Below are 15,716 nucleotides of genomic sequence, written 5' to 3'. Positions count from 1 at the left end.
GTGCTTTAAGGATATGCTAGAAAGACACATATCACACATGAGTAAAACTATACTCAATAGTTTATACAATTCATACAATTTTAAAATATTAACTTAGTACACACCATGTAATGTGTGATAGAGCTTTTGCCCCATGCGTCCACCATGTTTTCATAGAAGCTATGCACAACATCGATAAATTCTTGCTTATCTTCATTGTTAAATACCATCTTGCGAAGTAAGAGAGCCAATTTGTTAAGACTTATCCAAACCTTAGCTTTGGCCAACCTTGTTTTTCCTCCCTTACTTCGATCATGAACTGCAAAATGTAACTTTTTCCACCCATCGTAGTCCTGCGGCCTATGAACCATGGCATTCCCTTCCATATTGATAGAGGTGCTAAGAGAAACTTCCTAGCCTTTGCTCCTCCAAAGCAAGGATTTTTTGGCAAGTTACCAGATTTTCCTTATCTCTTCTCATCTTTTTCAATCATCACTTGATGCTTGTGTATCCCAATTTCTGATGGCACTCGCTCCACATTCCTACATGTTGCAATTGGCTTCTTTTTCTATTTTCATCCTATAAGCAAATCAAATGTATCCATATATAAGTTTCTCCATGATTCTGACAAAAGCATGCAGTGAACAAATGTGAATATGATCCAATGGAATGTTGAAGATGGGCTTCCAAGTGGGATCTTCTCTATTGCGCATCAATGTAGCACTTATCCCCCTTTGCCAGTTCTTCTTTCCATCCTTTCCTTCCACCCTCTCTATCAAGAAATATAGGCATAGATTCTTTGTATTTGCACCATTGGAGATTCCACACATGCATTTTAAAGTTTTCAAGTCTCCTGCAAGATGCCATTCAACCAAGTATTGGACATATCCTTCAATTGAGAGCATCTCACCATGTTTCTGATGATCAATGATGCTTGGAATGCTTATGTTCATAAAGAATAGATGCATTACCTAAAATGTTTCCTTAGGAACTTCAAATGCAGTGAGCCACCACACATAGTGCTCGGATTGAGCACTAAATTTCCCTGGGTTGTTCTTGTCGAATTGTAAAGCTCTATTCATCAGAGTTACACTAACTCTTTCAAGCTTTAATTCTCTGACGACCTCACTTTCGTCTAATTTTATAACAAACTGCAATTTACCATTACATTCCTCAACAAACATATTGTAGTACATTACCATTGCCGACTGCACCTTATAAAAATCTAAATAGTAATTGTTGAGTTCAGTGAACTTCACCTCATATGCATTTTTGGTCCCAACCTTTAGTGTTTCCATGCATTAAACATGCATGAGATCTCCTATCAGCTCCAAAACCTTTGTATTAAGTTGTCGTCGGGTCTCTATTAACTTTGAAGGTTGAAGAAGAGGCACAATTCTATTTCTCTTCAGCCCACGACCAAACCCAGCCTTTACATCTTTGAATATATTGAGTAAGTCATTGTGCTAATATCGGACCTATCACAAATGGATTGTACATCCATAGTTGAGAACTCATTTGACACATCTTTTAATGTGCACCCAATCACCTTTTCCTTCACAGCCATAAACTTAGGATTGCTCAAAGAATTTTCCAATGTACTTGCCTTCATCAATCTACTAATACATGATCCAATCTCACCCTCACATAGGTTCTTATTTTGAGCTACCTTACATGCTTTGATATGTCGCTTCCACTGACCGCTATTCATAATTAACTCATTGATTGGCTTCTTCTTTCATTTGTGCTCTTGTGTTAGCTTGTTGTTGATCTTTCTCAGGTCGTCCAATTGTGCCTTTGCATCCTCATATGAGATACCAATGTCATGGATAGTGTCCTGCATTGAAATAATTTGATTATTTTGTTGAATTATAGTGTCATTTAGCTGTACCACTTGTCCTATGAGCTGTTGTATATAAAGTTGATGTGCACTGATCACATCATGACAAATTTTTATGGTTTCTTGGCAAGTTGTAAATACTTTGAATGCTTGATCATTGAGTTACCTAGTGTAACTGAGCAATCCATTTTCACCCTCGCACACGTATTTCAGCAAATTTGTGATTCTTGAGAAAGTTAGAGGTCTATTGTTTAAGGGGTCAATTGGGTAGATTCCCCCATCAACCCGCAAGTCCACATGTTTCAATCCCATTTTCCTATAACTCTGCAAAACCTGATGGTTAACACTAGTATGATGGGTTCTTTTGAATAATGGGGTGTATTCAATCTCTACCTCAATATGCAGCTCCTTCTTTCATATATTCATTTTACTATTAATAGAAACGGGGAGCCTACTTGGTTGTCACAAGAGGTAGAGTGGAGATGCATAGAGAGGCACACAAAGGTGCCAAGGGAAAGGAGGGTGTAAGTCACTCTGTTAAACAAAGTTGCATAAACATAGAGAAGAGGTCACAATAGAGCCATGAGAGAGTATAGATATGGGAGAAAATAGCTCAGAGGGTAGGGATGTCCAAGACTTTTCATATTTTAGACATTTCTATTTTACCTCCAAAAACATTTCCAAAAAACATAAAATTTGACCAATTGGTTTGTTTTTTGACCAAAAGCTAGAATATAAAAAATCCCCAAAATATCTTAAAAGGAACTTCCAAAATTTCATTTTCCTTGTTCTCGATTAAAATATGATTGCAAAACTACTCAAATTCCTTAGAGACATATTCACTCCCATTGTCAAACCTTAGGCACTTCACCTGATAACTAGACAGGTTCATAACAAGAGTAAGCTAACACTAAAAGGTAGATAAGACATCTAATTTCTACTTAATAGGATATACCCAAACCTTATACGAATAATCATTAATGAATGTAACAAAGTACTTCGTGCTACCCAGTGTGACCAATAGGGTGTGGGACCACTTACATCAGAATGCACAAGAGCCAAAACATTTATAATCAAGAGATGAAAGATACTGCAAAGAAGTAAGCATTTTCATTCCCTTTAAGGATATTTTCCCAAGGCAATGATGCCATAAAGATATATGTGATATGTCAACTACCGCAGAAAAAATAAGATTTCCACATGTAATATTTCATAGATAATCATTAAAAGATACCATAATAGCCTACATCATCCAATTTTCTAGTAAATAGATAGCTTTTGGACAAAGCTAGTACATGATGTACATTATTGTGTGAAGGAAACTACATTTGTATATCCCCAATACCAGTAAAATCCAATAAAATCCTATGTCGTCATTTTTTGGTCTAACAAAACTTATCATGCTATGATAGGACAAAAACCAATCTCTATGCGGGGTAACATGAAAAGAGGTCCCGAAATCAAGCAACAAATACTGAGGATATGTAGACAAAGTATCTGTCAAAATTGAGAAGCATAAAGAGAGAAAGTTGCTAAGATGTACTCATCATCTAGTTGAGGCTACACTACATTTATCTCTTCAATATTTACACTAGATTTACTAAGGAAAATGTCGCAATCATCAGACTTTTCCTACACTTTTCCCTTGCCTTTCTCTGCTCTTATCCTCACACATATTATGGCACTATGGCCTAATATGACTCTATTTTCCATAATAATGACATGTAAAAGAGGCCTTACAACCACACAACTTATTTTGAGACTATCTACAAGATTGAGACCTCTATATGTCTTTACCATGGTGGTCATTACCACTCTTGCCATCATGTCTGTCCCTAATAGTCAACCCATAAGAAGTACAAGTTGCATCCACATTCTTCCTATTTATCTTCTTTGTGAGGAAGGCACCCTCAACATCCTAGAGTTTCAAACCATCCTTAGGCATATTAGCACACATAGTAGTATGAAAAGTGTCCCATGACTTTGAAACTGGCATAAGCAAGAACAAAGGAGAGAGATCATATTTTAACTCAATGCCCTACGAGTTCAACTAGCTAAAGATAGAATGAAATTCATTCAAATGTGCAAACACATTAGTACCTTTCTTCATGCAAAGGTCCATGAGCTATTTCAACCAATATATCTATATTGTAGGGATTTGCTTGTCATACAGATTGTATATCTTTTCCCATAACCACCAAGAATTATCCTCAGGTTTCATAACATTGAAATAAACATGTTTAGATAATGACAATATAAGACTGGATTTACATAGCTCATCCAACCCATTCCAAGTATCTTGATCAATGCCTTTGGGCTTTACATCCCAAGTATCCTGGATTTACATAGCTCATCCAACCCATCCCAAGTATCCTGATCAATGCCTTTGAGCTTTACACTCTTTGTTTTCAATGACCTAACCTACTTCTTTTGAACTAGTACATGCCATACCTACATCTTCAATAGGTAAAATTAGTGACATCAAGTTTTTCAATGTTAAAAATAGCACCATCATTCAAAGAATCAACTATGATGATAGTATATGAGTGAAAAATCCTAGAGAATGGGCTACTATAAATGACTTTATAACAACCCCAAAACACAATCAAAACAAGGGCAAAACATGAGGGATAATCAAATATAGAGCTATCCACTAAAATGCAAGTAACAAACTATCAAATCCAAGTATTTTCTCTCATAAAGAATGCTTAAAATTGTAATTAAAACATTAATGTAATAAATGCAGTAGCATAACAAGAATCAACTATGTGTAATCAATCAAGAAAAGTCAAGATCCCACTACCAAAGATATCATGGAACAACTAGGATATGTAAAGGCAACCAATAGTGAATAGGCATAAAACTGGTACCAATATCTATCACAACCTCAATGTGTTAGTAAGCCATACATCCAATAAGCATAGATGCCATGCATGTCTAAGTAGATCTTAGAGGTAACAAAAGAGAGCTACCAAATGCATAACGAACTAAGAAGAGAGTAATAAAGCTCAATATGTAACCAAGAAGTATGTCTACATTATTAGCATCATGTGTACATAAGTCTAGAGTCCCATTATCTCAAGAGATCAAGCTCAAATGCATAATGAATCCAAAGCTCTAATGTTAATAGAAAGTAGCTCCCACTGAAGCAAATCTAAATGGCAAGTGAGAAATGCAAGCTCAAGACATCAAGGACATGACCATCTGAAATCTAAGATACATGAAGTGTATACCCCAAGAGCATAAAACCTCAATAAATCTTCAAGTCCATATGTAAGTGATCCATTATAACAACTAAATCATGTAGCCAAACTGCTAAGACATCAAATGTGGCTCAAAATTGAAGTCCAAAGCATTCCATAGAAATAGCATCAATGCTAAGCATCAAGACATCCAAGTGATATACCCGTATATCATCAAATGATAGTAGGCATAACTTCCTTGACAAGTAGCTTATTGTCCAAAAGTATTGTAGCAATGAAATGACAGTCAAGCCACTAAGCTATGGTAGCTCAAATCAATACAAGAATATCCCAATATATCAACTAAACATCTACCAATGATTTGATATCACATAGGCATCCTGGAGAGGCATCAAACAAGCATGGAGATCACTATTTGCTATCTAGGCATGTATACATCAAGGCCGCCATAAATAACATCCAATTACAGGGATATATCACCTCAAGAGAGTGTCAAACTAAAACCAATCAGTGCTAGCTACAATACCAAGGTATTATTCAAGTGCAAGATGATGTCCACAAGCTCTAGATGGTTGTTGCAAGTCAAAAAAGACATGTTGAAAATAGTCACAAGCTACTGCAAGTCACGGTGCTAATCTAAAGTTAAATATGGTAGCAAAGAAGCACTATATAGTGCTCAAGAAATCCTTAAACACAATTTAAGTGAATTTGAGAATCTTTCAAGTCCCGTTCTTTATTATTTAGAATATTGGGACTCCAAAGTGGCATATTTAAGTTTTCCAAAGTTATCATATGATACATTATTGGAAACCTTATGAAAATTGGAATCTATTGAGCTATTGAATAATAAATTTGAAGCAACAGAGTGAGAGTTACAGCAAAAAGAAAGTTTTACCATGAGTCCTAAACATGCGGAAAATTCTCAAAATCACTAATAGTGTGTTATTAAGAGTCCTTGGAGGAAGTCTAATCAGGCTACAGCAAGTGGAAGGCTTACCTTGAAGTGTTGAAGCAATGGTTGTCCTGAATGAAGTGGTGTAGGCACTAGAATCCAAGCTAAAGCAATGGCAAGTGGTGCTACTAAATCTTAGCTTTGATACTAGATGAAAGGTAGAGCCTGAGTGAAAGCATGAGCAAGTGGAAGCAAAAGAGATGTGAGCTATGATGGATGGAGCAAGAGAGAGAGAGAGAGAGAGAGAGAGAGAGAGAGAGAGAGACACACACACACAGAGAATGTGGGAACTTCAAAAATCACAATGTGCGATTGACCTTTCCTTATTCAATAGTCACTAACACTACAAGATATAGGCCTTATACCGACGTTTAAAGCGACAAAAATGCAAACAACAAAATTTGCCCCAGTCATCGCAAAAAGCGTCGTTATTGGCGATGCCATAGAACAGTCGGTATTGGCGTTGCTATCAGCGTCGCTATCAACGTCGCTATCAGCGTCGGTATTGGCGTCGTTATGCACGTCGCAAACCGTCGTTATAAGCGTTGGTATTGGCATCGCTATTAGTGCATAACGACGCTAATAGCGATGCGAGCAGTAAAATTTGCGACGCTAATAGTGACGGTAACAGGGAAAAAAAAATTGTGGCAGGGCAACAAGCTGCCCTACCACATATAGCACTGTGTGCTTTATGAGAGCCATACAAAATAGTTTCTGCATTACTGTGTACAATGCGCTTGCAAACAAAAACAATGTATACTGAAATCATAAAACTGATACATGAAATAAATACATGATCGCATAAAAACCGATTGGTACAATCATGACAGGATATCACTAATACATAGAAAATGTCTACATAGATCAGGCGACTCAAAAATAAAGGTGTGTGAGCTCCAGGGATTCAAGGGTGAGCTATGCATCCTCGTCCCCCGAAAGCTCATCCCGCTGCAAAGGAACATCGAACGGACTCTGCAGAAAAAGAAACAACACATCAATCCACCATACAATAATGCATTCAAATATCTCATGGTAACTATGGACAAGAAAGATGAGTGACTTACAGGGCTACCGCGTCTATACAATCGGTTGATCAATGCAGTGAGACCGTGCCTCTCTGCATATCGAGTCTCAAGGCCAGTCGGATCGCGATTTGTAATGGAGTACTGCAATGGAAACAAAATGCTAATTGTTAGAAACATGATTGTTAGTACAAAGAATATTTCAAAAAAATAAACAAGCAAAACAAAAGAAAAACTTACAAAGTCCTCCAAATATGTCCTGTGGCCACCACTCCCAAGATGATGGATCACTCCGGCCTCGAGTCGTGCCCTCGCCACCTCGCGCTGCTGACTCCAATGTCCTGGAGAATCTGTAGCCTCTTTCCTCAGTTGGCGCTAGTCGTATGCATCTAACCACTCGGGCTTTGCAGCCTTGATTGCCTTGCGTGCGTCAGATCGTCTATGTAACATGTATGCACGCATGCAATCCATCATCCAACCCGTAGAGAATCTATCTACTGTGGCTGGCACTGCAAACTCCTCGTGCAAGGCTGCTACTATGTAGTCCTTGCTCCCCTCTGGTATGTTCTTCCAATGATCCAAGACGTTGTGCCGAAAAACTTATTGGCACAACTCTCTCATGCGAGCCATCACCCTCCTCCCCTTATCATTCATGATGATGGCTCCTGGCCTACTATCGACTAGATATCCATAACCCCTAGGAGTCTGCCTAAGATGGGTCCTCTCCCATCTGCGTCCATGCTCCTAGGCATATCCAGGAGACCCCTCTGCATCCGGTGTACCAATGGGGGTAATCTCTCTCCGAGTGGCACCCACAGGGGTGCCACCTGTGCTGACGGTTGCGCAAGAGTCAGAGTAACTGGAGTAGACGTCCCCACAAGTGTGACAAATCCTGGAGGTGACGCAACTCTAGCTGAATGGCGAGACGGAGACACCGCGTCCATGTCTCCAAAGCATCCACTTGAGCCACGAGAGCGAGGAGTCGCACCTATATCCCGTGTCGACCCCGAGCTCACTACCTCTATATCTCTGTAGCATCCCCCTGATCCCGATGCACTCCCTCCCTTTGGCCCAAGTCGTGAGCGTCGAGATCATCTGCTCGAAGCTGAAGCATCCGATCGCGTTGAAGCAGATCTAGTAGAGCGCCCTGATGAAGACCGAGACAGCTCCTGGTCTGCCATCTCTCTGAATCTGGTGATCTGGTCTGGAGACATGCGTGCGAAGATGTCCTGTAACTCCTCATCACTCATCCCTCAACTCATCCTGAAAATGTCACCTGCACAGACAAAAAATGATGTTAGAATAATCAATTTAAATCATACAAAGCACAGTAATATAAATCATTTTAAAAAAATCTCACTTAAAATGCATATCTTATGTACCCTTATAAGCGATTGGTCAACGAATTGAGTAAGTGGATGCTCCAAGTATGAAGTATCCTATGGTCCCATGTTAATCTCCTGGCACAACTCCGTATACAATGGAAGGTCGATAGACATGTCACCACAAAAGAATGAGTCCGCCTCGTTCTCAAAGAATTCTTGGACTCCTGTATTTCCATCATTGTTTGCCGATGCTGGCTCCAAGCTTTCGACGGCCTCCACCTCTTGCAATATCGACCCCTCTATTTGCATATTATCTTCATCTATGCTCGGAACATCGCTTTGATCATATACTCTTGCACTTCGGGGAGTTGAATGTATAACATACCACCATCGAGGTTGTCGGGGGTTTGGATAGAAGATTACCTGTTCACAAACATGTACAAGAGAGCTCAAACCATTGTGACATAAACCATGTCGTAATACAATTAGTAAGTAAATGAGTCCATGCACCTGTTCACAATGGGCTGGCAACACAAAGGTGTCGCACAAATCCGTCCATCTTTTTTCGGAATCTATTTTGAGAAATCCAGATGGACCTCGTCGAACTGTTGCTCTAGCTCCTCCAAGTACCACTTTGAACCACTGCACATCGAATAGTATCATGGAGAAGCTATGGTAATCCACTGTAACAATACTTTGCAAGTTCCCAAAATACTCCATTTCATCCACAAGCGTGTTTGGATCCGTTGCTCGTCGCCGGCTCTCTTGCTCGAACCTTTCCATGATACCACAGTCCATTGTGGAGCGCATTTTGTCAATACGCTCCATGCGAAAATGCCGTCCACACGACCACGCTGCACTATATATTTTTGTATTGTACATTGAAACACTCAAATTAGATGTCACGTATAAAATTTAGATACGACAGATTCTAAACCTCTCATCACCTTTGGACTACATCCCCTCGAGAATTCCCACTCCTCCATTGAGACCTCTGTCCCTTCGCGAGACGATGTGGTCAAAGCTTCATGCAACCATCGCGTTGACATAAACCGCGGCATCTCCTTCATGCCTTTGGGATATCGAATCGGTCGATGACGCATACTACGTCGGAATTCAGCTCACGCTTCCTCTCGATCTTGCCTAGCGATCGGGTACTTGGCGAGCCACGTCTTCATAGAGGCATGGTGCAACATACAAAAGCGATTCACTTTCTCTTCCATTGAGGCATCCATTCTTTTTTCTACCCCATTTCCAACCACATCTCCAGTCAGTCTATCATCGTCCTTCAGCGACCATAGCATTTCATTGTCTGGTTCCACCATTGGTAGCCATTGTGAAATATGCACTAGCGCCTCAGACACCAACCAACCTTTGGCCATGCTATCTTCTAGCCGATCTTGCTGTCGCACAAAGCCTTTCAGGGTTTTCATGAAGCGCTCCAAGAAGAACATCCATCGCGTATGGACAGGTCCAGCAATCTCCGCTTCATCCATAAGATGCACAAGAAGGTGGATTTGTATCGTGAGCATGCTGGTGGGCAGGTATTTCTCAAAGAGACAGACCGTCTCCACTGCTCCCCGCCTCGCGAATTCAATAGAGGATGTCTTAATCTCCTTATGTGAGATCCATTGCACCAAAGTCGACAACTTGTAAATGGCCCCGCGTATTTCTGGAGTAAGACATCTTGCGATCGCGATCGGTAGTACAAACTGCCACAAATGAGAAAGCATTATGAATAATGGCTACATTCCAAATAGCAAAATGCCCACGCTAATTACAATCCATTCGTAGTACAAACCTGACATATCTTATGCCAGTCATGGGATTTCAGCCCTGATAATTGGTCGTCTTTAGAAAATGCGGACCTGAGAGAACGCATCATACCCGTCGGAGTGCGGATAGACTTCATTACTTGCTTCACAATGCGCTCTTGTTTAGTGGACAAAACCCAAGGAGCGCGAGGAAGCTGCACGTGACCATCAGCACTCGACTACGGCCAAAGTGCCTCCATCTTACGTACCTCCTTCAAATCCATTCGTGCCCCTATAGTGTCTCTCTTTCCTGTGATGTGGTCCCATAATAAGCTGTCCACATTCTTGAAAATATGCATGGGATCCAACAAGTGGTTGACCTGTAAGTGGGTCCAATATGGCAACTCGTAGAAAACTGAGAACCGCCGCATTCCATTTGGATGTGATTCCGTGTGGACCATTTTCAGCTCGTACCAGATTGCGCCATTCATATGTGTTGGAGGTCATCCAAGGAAACCTTCCCTGAGTTCATGATCCTCCGGCAAGAAAGTAGCGTGTCCTTGATATACCATCTTCTTCATGGTTCGTGACCTTCGGGAGTCTAACTGTGGCCCACAATGGACATGCATGATAACTTGAGATAACCAGACCTGTTTCAACACCATGACCTAGTGAATACTTGATTGAACGAGATAAAATATAGATATTACCAGCGAGAATAGAAGCCTGCTCACCTGAGCACTCTCCCAATCCCGGAAAGTCATGTATCGTCCACATGAGAATGGCTCGAATATTGGCTGACCGCCGACCATCGCACCTGCTCATGTCTTGCACAGTGACCACCTCCTCCCACAAAATCTTAAGCTCATCGACTAATGGACAAAGATACACGTCCATATTTTTTACTTTGTAGCGGTCTGGGACGAGCAAGCTAAGGATGAGATGTCCTTTCTTCGTAGAAAGCCATGGAGGGATATTGTAGTTGACAAGGACTATAGGCCACACATTGTAAGAAGTTGAGCGCAGACCGAATGGGTTCACACCATCCATTGCGAGACCGAGCCGAAGATTCCTTGGCTCTCGGGCAAAGCCTGGGAAGGTAGAGTCAATGTGGCTCCATGCGCGCGAATCCCCTGATATTCGTTGAACTCCATCCGTGGACCTATTCTGCGCATGCCACATTGTCAAGCTCGCCATGCCGGGCGTACGAAACATGTGGTTTATGCGGGGGATAAGCAGAAAGTGTCTGAGAACTTTTTGAGGGATGGTTTTCCCTTGCAAGTCCTGTCGATACCTGTGAGCACCACACTTTGGGCATGTCTCCATAGTCTCGTATTCTCCTCGAAATAGACAGCAATCGTTGATACATGCATGGATGTTATTGTAGTCCATGCCAAGCTTCCGTAAAACATGTCATGCATCATCATGAGACTCAGGCATGGTATTTGTAGGTGGTAATATATGATATTTCAATAACCTGAAAAAAATCATAAAACACCTTGAAAAAGCACAAATGTTTGTAATAATAGTGCCGAAAAAAAAAATCAATGAAGCGTATGTACAAGGTACCTGAACAACTCGGTCACACTCATATCGCTCCACTTGTATTTTGCTTGCACACTTAAGAGTGCAAGCAGTGTCTTTAGCTGAGATACTCGGCACCCATCATATAATGGTATGGATGCTTCCTCTCTAAGCGGATCAGAAGTCTCAACATCCATGGGAATCAATACATCGATCATTGCCTCCATCTTAGGCTCCAAGACTGTAGGTAGGTCTGGAAGGTTGCCTGTCTCCTCTGGCATTGATGGTATAGATTGGCCTTGCGAGTGGTGGATTGGCTCCTGCACTCCATCCATCACATGCCCACGTACTCTTCTAATTGGCCGCAAAGGGTGCACTCGAGACATCACGTCCCTGGATAGAAAATTTGCCAGCAAGACCCAATCTTATTGTATATGGTATTCAATTAGCTTGCGAGTACAATGCATGATTGATATTAACTTCAAATTACCATTTGAGAAAAATCCGCAATCGCCTGATTAATGATCTCAGATTGAAACTCGCCAAATCGTCGTACGTGTTCCATAGACAATCGGCGTTTGCTGAAAATCCGCAATCGCCTGATCAATGATCTCATATTGAAACTTGCCAAATCGTTGTACGTGTTCTATAGACAATCGGCGTTTTCGTCTAATTGCCAACTTGCATTGAGAGCAAGGACATGGGACACGCTGATTAAGATACGCCTCGTGATCTTGAACAATAGGGTCTTCTTCGTTTTCCATCTTGTCTACGTTACAACAAACAATTTAATGACTTGTAATACAATTTGGGAAAACCCTTCACTCATTGTTTATTGGAGGTCACTTATGCTTCTCGAGATGTCTATTTGATGTGAGATCACTTGGGATGCTATGTCAATGTCTTGGCATGCTATTGGACTAATTTGAGCACTCATTTACTCAATTTTATAGAGGTTTTCACTTCTGTAATAAGTAGGGTTGAATGTTATTTTGTCAGAGAAACTTCATGCTTATTACTTGTTGATGCTTATTGATTACTTTGCATGCTACACTAATGTCTATGGTTGATGCCATATACTTGGCCATGCTTCTAGAATGCACTTGGATTGAGATTGAAGCTTAGTCTCATTGATTTTGACTGTTACTTCTCACATCAAGCATTAATTTAAGACACTTCATGCCTCTTATCATTGGATGATACATGATCGTAGGATGGTTTGATGTTTTGTCTTGGATCTAGTACTTATATCTGTCATAGTCTTGTCAGTGGTATTTATATGCTTCTAGGTTATGTATTGAGCCTTAGTGCCCTCTCTCATTTCCTTTTCTCTCTCCTCTCTCTCTCTCATTTTTTCTCTCTCCTCTCCCTCTCTCATTTCGTTTTCTCTCTTCCTCTCCCTCTCTCATTTCATTTTCTTCCTTAAATGTTTTATTTGGAAAATATCTCCCTCTCTTTCTGCTAGCTTTCACTCAAGAGGTCCTTCCATTTAAATGCTCCTAACACTCTCCAATGAGTTGTATTTAGATGAGTTACATTGTGAGTTCAATTTGAATGCAACCCATAGGGTGTTTTATCTAGAGAACTAATTTCATGTTGTAAGCAAAAAAATTTCACTAATTTCTTTCCTAATACAATTGATAAACATTAGACATAACAGTAGACATAACTAATTTCTTTCCTAATGCAATTGATAAATGTTGGACATAACTAATCCTCCATAGCAATCATCAATCAATGCAATTCAAATCTCTACTACAAATGATTAGAGAGTTTTTTTTATAAAAAATTGAGTTGTTGATTTCTATCTACTCTACTATGCTCAACCAATCAAATCATCATCTCAAATCAATTCAGCCTCACAATCCAAGCATGGCTCCCTCAATTGGTTATGCCACTCCATTTTGCAATCCATCCATTCCTCAAGTACTCCAACAAAGAGAGGAAGCATAGAAAAGAAAGAGGGATATCCCAACCTCATCTCAACTCCACCTCTCACCCTCCAAATTGTAGAAGAAGAAGGGGAAGAAGAGAAGAATGCAAGATAGGAGAGAAGCTTCACTCTTCTAGTTCCTCACTTAATTCCTCTCTCACTCTCCCTCACCCTCACCCTCACCCTCACCCTCAATGTGAAGCATAAGAAGATAGGATACAAGGAGAGAGAAGAGAGCTCTCAAGTTTGCACACACAAGAATGATCTATGCATGCATCCTATGTTAATTTGAACACTTCAAAAAAGTGAATAGAGAGTTTTGCCCACAACCTCTTCCATTTCCTCCCTCTCTCTCTCCCTCCCTCTCCCTCTCCCTCTCTCCCCCTCCCTCTCCCTCTCCCTCTCTTTCTCTCTCATTTCCTCTCCCTCTCACAATATATCCTAACACTCTCCAAAAGCAAAAGGGAGAGGGAGAGAGAGAATGCACTCTCCCTCCCTCTCCCTCTCTTTCTCTTTCTCTTTCTCTCCTTCTCTCTTTCTCTTTCTCTTTCTCTCCCTCCCTCTCCCTCTCCCTCTCTTTCTCTCTCATTTCCTCTCCTGAACAAGCAAAAGAGAAAGAGAATTAAACCCTAAACAAGCAAAAGAAGGAGAGAATAGACTCACCGATGAGATATGGCGACTGTGGGGCGGCTCCTCTTCGCGATGAAGGCTCCTCCTCTCCTTTGCGAACGACGGCGGTGGCAGCAGCAAGCCTTCTTCCTCTCCCTCTCTCACGACAGTCACTCTCTCTCTCACTCTCGCTCTCAAAACAGTAGACACAAAAATGCGAAATAAACTTGCGCTCTGTTTCGGCCTGTTTTTTTCCCTGTGGGGCGTCGCTATTTTTTGCATCGCAAATGCGACACAAATAGCAACTCCGCTACCTGCGTCGCTACCCGCCGTCGCTATAGGCTTAAATCCTTGTAGTGTAAAAGAATAAATAATAAAGTGACAGTGATGGATACTTGCCATTTGTAGTGTACAACTATGTGATCACAGTTTGTGAAGTAAATATAGGGCGGCGTAGACACAGGTATCTTTACCCCCAACATTTTTAAAATGTAGAGGCCTTATTGGAGCCTTATTGAGTGGAATGAGACCAAAGATTCCTTTGCCATAGAATCTGGTTGAAAGAACTTAAAGAGCCAATGGTTTGTTGAAACCTATCTTTTTCTTCTCTTTATTTAGTTTGTAACCATTATGAAAATCTTTGCTCTACACAAGAGTTTAGATATCCCTATTTTCTTTTTTCAGTCACCATTTGTATGGTTTTTTTACTAGAAGTGATGTATTACATTATGTGATTGTGTCTTTAAGCTTAAATTTATGCCAAATTTGTATGTAGAACCATTAAAATACCTCTAATAAACTATTTGCTTTGACTTTTCCTCGTCCATGTCTTGTGTATTCGAAGTATTAATTTCTTGCATGATTTTCTTTGACTCTTCCTTCTCCATGTCGTGTGTCTAAAGAATTTTGTTCTTGCTAATAATGTAATCTTTAAATACCTTAGGTGGTGAATGAGAATATAGATAGTCTTCCAAATTGTTTGATGAAATATATGCTACATAGTTAAAAAATAAAAAGAGTTAACTAAAAATCTTATATGAGTTAGGTAATAAAACAACATAATAACTCTAACTTCTCACCATATAGTGAGTGAAGTTTTGATTACCCCAAGCTTATGTCATTGCCTTTTTAAGAAGGTTCAATTGGTCTTTGAAGTCTCTAAGTTCATCATCGTTCCAATCAATTTTATCACAATTAAAAATCTAGTATTTCCTAAACTTTAACTTTTGTGTTTCGAGCATGTCCATTATGAGCATGATCCTTAAAATTGCATGATGTAGAGATTTTCATTAATTGTATTTAATGGTTAAGCCCTATTTCTAGAGTTTATCTTGTTAGTTTTCCATGAAAGCCTAGGAACCTTCTAATCTAGAGCCCCGAAAGGAACACTAAAGAAATAGGGGTTCTACTATAAGAAAATCTATCTTGTATCATCAACCACCATCTCTTTAATCTTTTATGTGATCAAAACAAGGAAAAAAACACCACGACCAAGAAATCTTCACGCAGCTTCATGGAAACAATCCTCCCAAGACTTTAACTTTAACAAAATCCATCATTCTCTTCATATTCTTC

This window comes from Lygodium microphyllum, chromosome 16, assembly GCF_053477565.2.
Source record: "Lygodium microphyllum isolate KBCC chromosome 16, Lygodium_microphyllum_v1.1.10, whole genome shotgun sequence".
NCBI lineage: Eukaryota > Viridiplantae > Streptophyta > Polypodiopsida > Schizaeales > Lygodiaceae > Lygodium > Lygodium microphyllum.
Note: the sequence above shows the minus strand (reverse complement) of the source record.